The sequence below is a fragment of the Aulonocara sp. 'chitande type north' Nkhata Bay genome, linkage group LG23 (genome assembly GCF_057382095.1).
Source record: "Aulonocara sp. 'chitande type north' Nkhata Bay isolate Kocher_YH1m ecotype deep benthic linkage group LG23, A_spYH_male_GT1.1, whole genome shotgun sequence".
NCBI classification, from domain to species: domain Eukaryota; kingdom Metazoa; phylum Chordata; class Actinopteri; order Cichliformes; family Cichlidae; genus Aulonocara; species Aulonocara sp. 'chitande type north' Nkhata Bay.
Window position 1 is genome coordinate 8,766,077 of NC_141365.1, and position 10,923 is coordinate 8,776,999.

Below are 10,923 nucleotides of genomic sequence, written 5' to 3' on the forward strand. Positions count from 1 at the left end.
TAGGCTCCTTTTATATTTAGACCAACCATTTTCATTCCTACTCTCTGCTGAGTTAAATGCAGTATGAAAGCTCTCTTAATTTCTTCAAACAAGGTAAGAAATTTGGATTCTTTATCATAACTGCTGAGTGCATTAAGGGCTGTTGTATCAGGGTTAGCTGTTTCTTCATTTTTAGTTCTGAACTGTACATTTAGGTGTTCTCATCTGTTTATGATTGCTTCGTTTTGTTGTGAGATATGGGGCATGTGGCAGTTTATATATGTTTATAGAAAGTTTCTGAGTCTAGGTGTTTCACAGAGTATTGAGGATTCAAATTCAAGAAGCAAAAGTCAAAAAAAATATATATTTCAGTCAAAAACATAAAACAAACTTTAGAAATCAAAGGCAAGGCAAGGCAAGTAGGTTAACAGACACTTACAGTGAGCAAAGAAACAACAGGACTATATATACTCACACAATGAGGGTTAATGGGGAAACAATAGGCAAGTCCACACAATCAATGCAATCAAAGGAGAGGAAGTAAAACTATAAACAAGGCACAGAAAAAAACAACTAGCAAACTAAACCAGGAAATAAGTAACAATGACCAAAGAGGGAAACTTAGACACAAATGTAAAGTCAACATGAGGAAAACACAGAAGGAAAAAACACATTATTGTGTATAGAAACTCAGATATGCACAATAATGGGAAATAAGATCTTAAGATTCAAAATACTAAGGATATACATGAAGAACAAAAATGTGAACAATAAGTTGAACTATAAATCAAATAAAAACTATTTAATAGTAATAATTAATAATAGAATAATTAATTATTATCAATCCTGCATTGGCAGACTGAGGTGGGTGTTTCCATCTTTAAGAAGGGGTACCGGAGGCTGTGTTCCAACTATAGGGGGATCAAACTCCTCAGCCTCCCTGGGAAAGTCTGTGCCGGGATGCTGGAAAGGAGAGTCCATCCATTGGTCGAACCTCGGATACAGAAGCAACAATATGTTTTTTTGACCTGGTCGTGGAACACTGGATCAGCTCTTTAACCTCTGATGATGATTCTTGGGAGTTTGCCCAACCAGTCTACTCTACATGTGTTTTGTGGACTTGGAGAAGGCATTTGAGCATGTCCTGTTGGAGGTGCTTTGGGAGTATGTGGTGTGTGGCCCATTGGTACCGGCCATTGGATACTTATGCCTCCATTGCAAGAGCTTGGCTTCGTCAAGTGACAGCCTCCAGCTTGCACTGGAACTGTTTGCATCCATCCGGAAGGGGCTCAGAGTAGAGCCGCTGCTCCTCCAAATCAAAAGGAGCCTGTTGAGGTGGTTTAAGCATCTGACAAGGATGCCTCCTGGGCGCCTCCTGGGTGAGGTGTTTCGGGCATGTCCAACTGGGAAGCAGACCCAGGACACGCTGGAGAGATTATATCTCTTGGCTGGCCTGGGGACACCTTGGCGTTTCCCTGGAGAAGTTGGAGGAGGTGGCCATGTGTTCTGCCTGCTTGCCTACCTGCTTAGTTCCATGTGTATTCCCAGTTTAGTTAGTTTTATATATCTGGTGTTCAGCAATAAAGCTGCCTTTTGAGTTCTTTTGAGTTGGTCTTATCACCTGACTAAATGTTGACTCCCAAGAGTATTTTGTGAAGACATGTTGCCTTGCAACATTAAATTACCTGGGAACATGAAATCCAAAGCCAGAGTGGACTATAGCTATGGCCAAAACAAAGCAGCAATGACATTGGTGGTCTGTGGAGGTTTAAGGTGGGTTAGACAACATACAGATCGGACTTTGCTTTGCTCTGACAGATGAGATTTGTTTTTCTCTATTCATGGCTTTCTCTGCAGGAGAATCCAGAGCCAGACAGGGCCAGTATTTACTTTTCTGTCATAATCAACTCTTCCAAGGAGATGATGTGTTTCAGTGATTTTCCCATCCCTGCGCACTTCTCAAACTACATGCACAACTCCCTCATCGTGGACTACTTTGGACCACTTCCAGCTCACCAAGCACATACTCTTTAACGTAAGGATGTTTTGCTATTTTTCTGTATTCTGTTGGCAAAACTTAACGTATCACCAAGTTTTCAAAGAAAAAAGCTTTTTTAGTACTTTTTTAGTACTGATATATATAAATGGGGCATACCCACACTCTTATCAAAAACCTGCGTCTGTCTTTCTGTTGTCCAGACCAAAGTCTTGCAGGTGAAGCAGAAATCTGATTTTTCTCATTCAGGCGAGTGGGTTGTTGAAACAGAGAACAAGGATGGCAAGAAAGAGAAACACAGTTTTTGAAGCTGTAATGATCTGTATTGGACGCCACTGCTACCTCAACATGCCTCTTCATGACTTTCCAGGTAACACATGTCTGCGGGCTAGCAATAAACTACATGTAGATTTTATGTAGCCTTATAGAGTTTGGCTGTAGCAATAGAAAGAGGAAGTAATAATATTTAATAACAGTGTTTGACATTCTTTAACCATGTCTGTCGTGGAAACAGAAAGGGAGATTGTGTCTTGTTGTTTTATTTTCTTCAGGCATTGAAACTTTCCAGGGGAAGTATTTCCACAGCAGAGACTACAAGACTCCTGAGGAGTGGAGGAATAAAGGTCGTGGTGATTGGAATTGGAAACTCTGGAGCAGAAATAGGAGTGGAACTGAGTAGAGTCACCAAGCAGGTTGGACTGAGATGAACTGATTCCTCATTTAACATTTTTTTAAAATAATAAAAATTTACCCCAAAATGCATTCAGTTAAATTCAGTTCTGTCATTTTTGGACCTGAATCCATACCACCAAAACATACACCTTATACATGAATTATTAACCTATCAGTAGTTCAGACGCTATCAATATGATGAGAATTACATTTTTAAAAAAATATACCAAGAACCAGAGCAATGGCTGACAATGATTAATTTCATCCTAGGTTTACCTGAGCACTCGAAGGGGAGCCTGGATTCTGAACAGACTTGGGGATAACAGGATTCCCATTGACTTGTATTTTAACCGAGTGTTCGACTTTCTAAGGAAAACTGTTCCCTTTGTTTTTTTTCTGTAGTCTGGGAGAGAGACGACTAAACAAAATATTTGATCATGCTCTGTACAGTCTAAAGCCAAAGCACAGGTATTGTGTTAATATCTACAACTGCACTAATGCAGTAGGCAGACTCCCTTGAATCTTGTGTTGGGCAAATCTTTATTACTATTTTGATGACTTTATTGCATTTCTTCCTATCAGATATTTTGGACAAAAACTTGGCTTCATGATTGCATGACTGGAAAGCCAGTAAATTCATTTTTTTCATCATATCAGTAGGGCAACGTTTAACTTTCCATTTCAGGCTGTTTAGCCAATATCCAACATTAAATGATGAGCTTCCCAACCGCATCCTCTCTGGAACAGTTCAGGTGAAACCCAACATCCGCAGATTTCAAGGTTCCAGTGTGGAGTTTGATGATGGCAGTGTAGTGGAAGATGTTGACTTGGTGGTAGGTCTGAAATTACATACTTTTCTTCACCTTCATAGAGATCAGTGAAATTGACTTTTGACTAACATGGACCGCTGTCTTTCAGGTGTTTGCTACAGGATACCAGTTTTCCTTTCCATTCCTGGCTTCACAGGTGGTCTCTGTGTCTAACAACAAAGCATCTCTGTACAAATATGTGTTTCATCCTGAGCTTGAACACCCCACGCTGGCTATCATTGGTCTAGTGCAGCCATTGGGATCTATTATGGCTATATCCAAGTTGCAGGCCAGGTGGGCCACACGTGTCTTTAAAGGTCAGAGTTTAATTTAAAATACTTTTCTTTTTCAACTTAGGCATTTACAGGTTTTCATTATTACTAAAGTAAACTGTTGTGTTCTTTAACAGGCTGCATAAAGCTTCCTTCTGTAGTTGTTATGCTGAAGGATATACAGTGGAAGCAGGCAGCCATGGCTCAAAGGTAATAAAGTATATTTACTTGATTTTGTGGTTGCTTAAATATATAGGATCTGTAACACGCCACTTTTTGTTCTGCACATGTTCAACCTAAATGTCATTTTCAGGTATGTCACCAGTCAGAGACACACCATCCAGGTGGACTACATCAGCTACATGGATGAAATAGCAGAGCTAGTGGGAGTTCAACCCAACATCTCAATGATGCTGCTGACTGACCCCAGGCTGGGAATGAATGTGCTCTTTGGTCCCTGCACGCCGTACCAGTATCGTCTCAGGGGGCCAGGAAAGTGGGCTGGAGCCCGCGAGGCAATCCTCACTCAGTGGGAGAGAGTGACTCAACCCCTGCAGACCAGGCAATGCGATGAGCCCAAACCCAGGAGATCATATAAGTGGCCTCTGCTTCTGTCGGCTGCTGCTTTGTCCTTCACTGTCTACGTTAAGAGGAACAACCTTCCAGCTTTCCTACAGGATCCTGATAGTTTGCTGGACAGGGTTAAAATCTACCTGCCTACACAGTAATGCAAAATGTATAACTGAACAGAAATAAAAGATCTGATTAGTCTTGTAATAGTTTAATAAGAAATAACATGAGCGTTGGAAATGGACTAATTACTGAAATATATTAGTGAGTGGTGCAATGATTTAATTACTTCAAAGGCCAACTACAATATGTGTCACAATCTGCAGAGGCAGACTGCATGAATTGTTTATGTGAGGACCCAAAAGCAGACCACAGACAGATGGAAACTGGAATTTAACTGAAAGTGTGCTATTTATTAAGGCAGATATACCAAACAGGGAGAAACATAAATAACAAAAATTAAACACAGGATCGTCTGAACTGGAGAGACTAAGAAAATAAGACAAGAACTGGAATACTAGAAAAACCTGGGGAAACCTTGGAAACACGAGAGGAAGCATGGAAGAGCCGTGGGGGGAAAACAGACACAATACAGCAAAGGTCAGAGGAAAACTCAGACAATATATACAGACAGGAGGTGATCAGGGGAAAACATGGGGAACACAGGTGAATGAACAAGACGCCACAGTGGAAGCAAAACTAAACACACTGAACATGGACCATGAGACTGTCAAAATAAAACAGTAAAAAGGCAGACTAAAACACTTGGACTTAACAAGAGAACAGGGGATTGACAATGGGAGACGAGACGCAAACATAAATATGGAACACATACAGAGGATATGACGGGCTGGTGAGAACACACATAACAGATGGGGAAGACCTAGCATGAGACACAAAGGGAAACATGTAAACAAGAGGAGGAGATGAAAACAGAGAGAGAGAGAAGGAGGGGTGACCCGAGAGAGAGGGAACGAGAGCGAGAAGGGGCACAAGGGTCAGGGAGAGACAGGCTGGGGAAACATGGGCAAACATTACAGACAGGGGAGGCATGAAATAAATGCAAAGAGGGGAACATGGGGACTAAATAGGGACAACCCAGACATGAGCATCACACACACGCATATAAACGGAGACACCGAGAGAGGGGCACAGAGGACAAAGACTCAAGGGAACCTAATAAACAAGGAACTAAACTGATGATAAGTGAACTCAGAGATGTAATAGGAATGAACTCAGAACTAACCAGTTAAATCAAAATAATCATAATAATGCATAACAGATATGAAAACACAAGAAAACTCATCAAATAACCCAGAACCATGATAATATGATTGTTTCTGTATCATCTTAGCATTATTCAATTGAACGGATGCCTCGTTCAGGAGTGTCATTATGCCTTTCTGTGCCCTCTGGCTAGAGTTTCAAAAATTCTATTTAAATGACTAATTATAGTTTTTTAACATTTATTATGAATTTCATTGAGTCTGAACAGTTAAAAAATATTAAAACATTTTCATGTAAAGCAGTACTGTATACCCCTGTGTTCCTTTCTCTGGTTTACATTATTGTTTCACTTTTGTATTGAGTAATATAAAATGCTTCTCAACTCTCAGGCACCATTTTGGCCGAGAGGTTCTGTAGAGCTTGTGAGAAGAAAACAGCTCGAAGTAAGTGTAAGGTTAATATGATCATTGTAGACAATATTTTTTCTAAGTGTCCTATAATGTCAGGACTTAAAATTGTAGAATTGCATATGCTCAATTTATGCTCAGATCTAGCAAAGGAAGTAAATAAAAAACTTTTTCTAATAAGAAATGAAACAGCCTCAACATTCCCCTTAAAAGTTTGTTTTTTTGTGTTTTCAGTTCGTGCTGTTGACACTGTGTTAAAGGTTCATGCCTCCTATTCATTTGGCTTTTCTATTAATCAGGTTGTCATGAAAAGTTTGGACACTTTTTTATTTGTGTGTGTGTATGTGCGCGCGCGTGTGTGTGTGTGTGTGTGTGTGTGTGCGCGCGCGCGCGCGCGTGTGCGTGCATGTGCGTGTGTGACATTTAATACATGCACATGGCAAATGAGTCCGTTTTTCAGTATATTGCACACTGGAACTGATGCATAATTTACATAATGCATAATTTATCCCAAAGGAGTTTTGTGTACTCATAATATCTGTTTCTCCGCAAATCTGATCTAAAAAAGTCAGCAGATTTCTGAGGTATATAGTTACCCTATGGCATTTATTTTACTGACTTCACAGTCCATTTTGACTGGACTTTGATCTTCTCTGTTATATCAGCTCCATGAATGAGATAACAAAATTCCTGAATGAACCCAGGTTGCCACTCAGTGTTGCACAATCCCTGTATTCTATAAGAGCATTTGCAGTGTCCACCTCATCAACCTGTGCAAAGCAGACCTAAAGGTGGGTTCTGTTAGCTTGTTAAATGCTATTAGATTGTTGTTATAACAAGAAGGCATAAGGGAACAAGGGATGAGAAACGGGTGCTGTTACATGAAGTGGATGTGGGGCCTATTTTAAGGAGCTTGGAAAGAAAAGCGTCTGGACTTCTTTAAGTTGCTTGAAGACCTTCAAGCAACTTAAAGAAGTCCAGACGCTTTTCTTTCCAAGCTCCCGATGCCCTGGATGACTGAGAACCTTCACAGACATGTGGGGCCTATGTTATTTTCTGTACCCAACATCTAGACTAAAAGTGAAACAACTAATAGCTCAGTGTTCCAACATTAGGGACAAGCAACTGCTATCACAACTAGAGATTGATGAGCTACAGCATAATTGTTACGACAAGGGGAAACCAGCATGTCAGGTCGGGGGGAGATATTATCATCCCCACCCCACCTAAGATTGAGTACCGAGCCCCAAGTACAACTTGCACATTGAAGGTGTTGAGCGCTTTACCTGAGAGATAGTATCATGGCTAAGCTGAAAACTTGGACCCTCCATGACCAATTTTGTGAAGTACCCTCTGAAGGTCTACTAGAAGATGTGAATGCAACGTCAGGGGAAACCAGGCAGAAACAAACTGATCTACAACATGTCTGTGAAGGTTCTCAGTCATCCAGGTCATCGTAGTCAAAGGAGCTTGCAAAGAAAAGCGTCTGGACTTCTTTAAGTTGCTTGAAGACGTTTCACCTCTCATCCGAGAAGCTTCTTCAGTTCTAAGGTCAAATGGTGGAGAGTCCCAGATATAAACCTAGTGGGAGTGACCCCCCACAGAGGGACAAAAGGACCCCCTGATGATCCTCTAGTCGCCTGAGCCAAGGTGGGTTTACGACACCAACTCTCTGCCATCTATAATCCAGTTTTGAGATCCCTTCCCAGTCGCCTTAACGCCCACTCACATCCTGGGCCATCTGACCTCAGGAATTCGCATGATAAGGTGGGGCCAGGTTTCACAATGAACACACCCGAAACTCTGGCTGATTGGGACCCACGCCCAGTTTCCCACCTTGGCTCAGGCGACTAGAGGATCATCAGGGGGTCCTTTTGTCCCTCTGTGGGGGGTCACTCCCACTAGGTTTATATCTGGGACTCTCCACCATTTGACCTTAGAACTGAAGAAGCTTCTCGGATGAGAGGTGAAACGTCTTCAAGCAACTTAAAGAAGTCCAGACGCTTTTCTTTGCAAGCTCCTTTGACTGATCTACAACATGAAAACAGTGATCAGCTGTGCCTTTCTGGAAAAAGAGACTAGAGGCCAAGATCAAGATAGCACACAGGGAAGCCAACTATCAGAGCTGCAGAAAAGTGTGATGAAGAAAGGGTAGTACAGCAAGGAAAGCCTAAGAAATACAGCAAGCTATCCATACCTGAGACTTGACATAACCCATAACAACAGTGCTCAGTGGCTATAGTGGATCTAAGAGCAGACCATAGCAACCTCCCTAAACAGCTCCAGTAAGCATCACAGTGGCAGACATCCAAGAAAGGGTCTCCTTAGGCTCCTTAGGCTACGGATACCAACTGGGGAATGGAGCAATTGTCAGCCCCCTAATCTAGATAGATGACATCAAGCTGTATGCCAAGGATGAACGAGACATTGATTCACTGATCCACACCACCAGGATCTACGGGATGTCATTCGGAGTCAAGAAGTGTATAGTCGGATGGTAACAAAGAGAAGGAAGGTAGTCAGAACTGTGTGTGTGTGTGTGTGTGTGTGTGTGTGTGTGTGTGTGTGTGTGTGTGTGTGTGTGTGTTGAGAGAGCTCATTGGTTGATTTTTTGACATGTTCAATACTTTTTCCCTGTTTCATTTCACATTGTTGCACATAATGTGTGGATTGGATGGGTTGATACTAACATATGGTGAGGATTCCATGTCAATGGCAACTTCACGCAAGTACATTTACTTAGAAAAAACGTCTTCAATAGCCAACTGCTCACATATGCACCATCCTCTTGTAACTCACCTAAATCCTCTAACACAGGGGTTTCCAACTCCAGTCCTCAAGAGCTACTGTCCTGCAGCTTTTAGATGCATCATTACTCCTACACAGCTGAATCAAATGGTCGAATTACCTCTTCAGCATGCCATCAAGTTTGGCAAAGACCTGGTAACAAGCCAATCATTTGATTCAGGCATTCCGGAGCAAGGATGCATCTAAAAGCTGCAGGACAGTAGCTCTCGGGTACTGGAGACCTCTGCTCGAGTCCATGCATGAATTGCACACACCAAGTACTTTTCTAAATTTATTACCTTTACCCCCTGGGCAGTTCTTATTACATAACTCCATATCAAGGCTGAATCATGGACTGATAATGTAGCCTAAATTAATCAGTAATGCCACCTAATGGTGCTTTGGGTATTTGCATGATGTTTTGCTTCAAAAAGCCACATGAAACTACAGTATGTTTTTCGTATTGTCCTTTGTGTCTCACTGCATCACACTGGAAGCCACATGGAAGCATGTGATTATGAATCTCCCTCTTGCAGCCAAATCAGTGACTATGATTAACTAAGATTGCTTTTTAAGGATGGCATAGTACCATTGTGTCATGCAATTGTCCGTTAAAGCAGGATAAAAACGTGAGAAAGTTAAAATAAATAAATAAATAATAATAATAATAATTTGATGTTTGTAAGAGTGAAATGAGAATTATAACCCAAAAGGTAGTTTGTCACTGTGTTTATTATTCTATAAAATTCTATAAAAGTTTACAAAAGAATTTTTTTTGTCTTTTATTTTAGTTCAGTAATATATAATCGTTGTGTTTTAAAATAAACCTTTTGTTTGTTTGTTTTTATTAATAGATAGATAGATAGATAGATAGATAGATAGATAGATAGATAGATAGATAGATAGATAGATAGATCGATCGATCGATTGAGTGATTGAGTGATTGATTGAGTGATTGATTTTTTTTATTTTTTTTTTACTGTACATACTAAGTTATCCGCCGTTCACGAGCCGCCGCTAAACACCCCAGAAGAAGCTTCGTCCACGCGTGATTTCTTAACATTTGGGTTGCCAGATTTAGAGATAACAAGATATGGAGAAAAATACGTGAAGGAAAATTCACGTATTTGACGCTAGAGACTGCTAATTTGTCTTTTGAGTGAGTTCGCCATGAACTGACGGTGTATAAATAACACTGAAATGAACTGAACTGAAATGATAACATGCTAACTTAAAAATGCAACGTCTGGCTTTACTTAGAGAAGTCCAAATGAATTTATTCTAAACCAAAAGATGCCATGCAAGTAATGAAAGCGCCATACCTTGACTTCCATGGCACTTGACTCTAGTTTCTGAAGGTAAGTGTCTGACAAATGGACAGAGAATACTAAACTGGAATTTTTTAAACATTCCAGATAGTTGTGGGGTATTTATTTATTTGTTTATTTATTTGAGTATTGAGTAAAGAATAAATACATTAAAAAAAATAGTAAGTTAAAAAATCCTTTAGCTTTTCTCCACAGATCTTCCTGTCTTGATGCATGTTCGATCATTCGGGTAAGAAAATCTAAGAAAGTTGAGTCTGTTCACCCGGATGCATGCATTCTCAGTGGGAGAAACCTTTCATTCCAAGATACTTTTTCAGTTTCTTGGTGTCTCCCACTGATTTCCAGATGAGCAGAATCAACTTTCGGGCATACCTTCTCACCTTCCTCTTTTGGGTATTCCTTTTAGAGGTCCCGACAGTGGATCATCGGTCTCTCACCTTATCCACATCCTCCTCTAGCACATTGACAAATTTGCATGTCCTCCTTCATCACATCCAAGAACCTCCTATTACTCTTTTCCCCCTGCCTGGCACCTCAGTATTCAACAATATTCAACATCCTTTGTCCAAAATGTCCTCTGCACATGCCTAAACAATCTCAGCTTCACTATCTTTATCTCCAAATGCTCAACCTGAGCTGTCCCTCTGAGGTATTCTTTTTCTAATAATGTTCATCATGGTCACTCTACAGTGCTATAGTGTCCAAACCATACATAATGGCAGCTCTCACTACTATATTTTAAACCTTCCCTTTCACACTTGCTCCTTTTGTGTCACAAATCACCCCAGGACCCCCCCCCCCCCCCCCCCCCCCTCCACCCAGCCTGCCTGCACTCTCTTCTTCACTGCTTTTGTGCACCATCGGGATGGATGGTTG

General features: G+C 40.9%; 1 pseudogene across 1 annotated transcript; it reads left to right on the forward strand.

The window, feature by feature from the left end:
* LOC147301164 (flavin-containing monooxygenase 5-like) lies at window positions 1-6,082 on the forward strand (annotated as a pseudogene). Its single transcript, XR_015127203.1, has 9 exons — window positions 1-93; window positions 1,837-2,014; window positions 2,179-2,345; window positions 2,527-2,667; window positions 2,918-3,115; window positions 3,333-3,480; window positions 3,566-3,773; window positions 3,866-3,938; window positions 4,042-6,082. The product of XR_015127203.1 is annotated as a flavin-containing monooxygenase 5-like (transcript).
* The last annotated feature ends 4,841 nt before the right edge of the window (window positions 6,083-10,923 follow it).